Source organism: Cyprinus carpio, chromosome B15 (assembly GCF_018340385.1).
Source record: "Cyprinus carpio isolate SPL01 chromosome B15, ASM1834038v1, whole genome shotgun sequence".
Lineage (NCBI taxonomy): Eukaryota > Metazoa > Chordata > Actinopteri > Cypriniformes > Cyprinidae > Cyprinus > Cyprinus carpio.
In genome coordinates, this window is record NC_056611.1 from 21047094 (window position 1) to 21049072 (window position 1979).

Genomic DNA, 1979 nt, shown 5'->3' on the forward strand with positions numbered 1-1979 from the left:
GTTGGCTGTGTGCAATGATGTGATGTTGAAAAACTTAAGTAATTTACTCATTAAAACTTTGACTATCGTCAAAAGTAAAATAACTGTAATTTAGGCCTTATGTTCACATTGCAGTTTAACCTGTGGTAGGTAGGACTACTGAAAATGGTATTGAATATTGATTTTTTTCAATTTATTACTGTATAACAATGTTACAAATTCAAGTTTTGTGACAACACTGATGGCAAGGACTCAAGAATGTTAGTGTCAAAGAAATCAAACTGTTCATAAGATAATCATGAATTAATGAGACAGCTGAAACTCCAAAAAACACGTCAGTTTGTGGGAGGTGCCTTTAGTCTTTATTAGTTTTGATAAACGGTGACTGTGTATAGCACTTTTAGATGGACACACAAAGAGAAAGGCATTTTTTGCTTGTGGATTAATACAATTAGTGATTGTGAATCTTCTCCATCAAACATCAAAGCAAAAAGCTGTAATTTTAATAGATTATGCTTATTACATCAGAATAGTTTTCATGGAGGTAATGTATGTGAATGATAGATTATCAATATAATCTGTGAATAATTTTATAACAACAGCAATTGTTTCAGACGTTAAAATGTAAATTTTTATATGTTGTTTTATTTTGCATTGAAAGTCAAATGCTTGTGTAATTGTCATTGCTTTTTCAAATTCTTTTTATATTTCAGGGAATTTGTATCAGGTAACTCCAAAGCTGTTCTAGAGTGATGACTCCCACAAATGTCACTGTCTTTACTGAATTCTACCTGCTGGGATTTCCAGGACTCCATCCACAGTATTATGGAGCCGTGGGAACCCTTTTGTTCTTTGTCTACTTGACACTAGCAGGAGGAAATTTCTTTATCATTTCATTTATTGCTTATGAGAGAAGCCTTCAGAAACCCACCTATTTAATCTTCTGTAATCTTGCAGTGTCTGATCTTGCTTTTGGGACCATCACGCTGCCTAAAGCCATTGCAAAATACTTTTTCAATAGCAGTGAGTTACCATTTTATAGCTGCTTTGTGCAGATGTTTTTTGTTCACTACTTAGGGTCTATTAACTCTTTCCTAATGCTTTTAATGGCCATGATCGGTTTGTTGCAGTGTGTAACCCCACTGAGATACTGTATCCTTATTACAAATAAGACTATTTTTATTGGCATGTGCAGTGATTTGGATCATCTGTATTTCATGGCTGACAGTCATTGTTTATCGTGCCTTTGATGAGCCCTACTGTGGTTCTAATGTAATAACCCAAAATTACTGTGACCACATTTCGATAATTAATCTGTCTTGTAGAGATGTAAGCCAGCAAAAGTTTGTTTCATTTTCATGTGCCATGTTTGTTCTTTTGGGCCCTTTGATTTTTATTATATTTTCTTTTATTGCTATCATCACGACTGTTTTCAAAATCTCAGATGTTCAGGCCCGTTATAAAACGTTCTCAACTTGCACTCCTCAACTACTTATCATTTGTCTGTACTATTTGCCCAGATGTGTTGTTTATGTGCATGATGTGACAATAGCGATCTCACCTGGCATTCGGGTTATGCTAAATCATGTGGTACAGTCTTCTCCTACCTGTTGTCAATCCAGTGATTTACTGCTTCAGAACTAAAGAAAAATCAAAGATGCATTAAAGAAAAAAATTTCGAGATAGAAAAGTGAACATGCAGATATGATGCTCTAAAAATATTGAAATTGCTTTAATACAGTACAGAGTAATGTTTACACTTTGCCGTGTTTATGTATTTATGTAATTGTAATTCAGGCTGGTCTTACACATAATGAGAATCAATGACATATGTGTAAAATAATGAATATTTTCCCTGATGTGCAAACAAATTTTTTAAGTAAGTCTATATTATTGCCCTCTTTTTTTCTTTTTTTTCTTTGCAAATAAGGTGTAGATACTACACAGAGAACTCACTCAGTTGTATAGTTTAGTTAAGATCTTCATTTAATTTTGAAGGT

General features: G+C 33.5%; 1 pseudogene; it reads left to right on the forward strand.

Moving 5' to 3' along the window:
* The first annotated feature begins 731 nt into the window (after positions 1 to 731).
* On the forward strand, positions 732 to 1645 carry LOC122139877 (annotated as a pseudogene).
* The last annotated feature ends 334 nt before the right edge of the window (positions 1646 to 1979 follow it).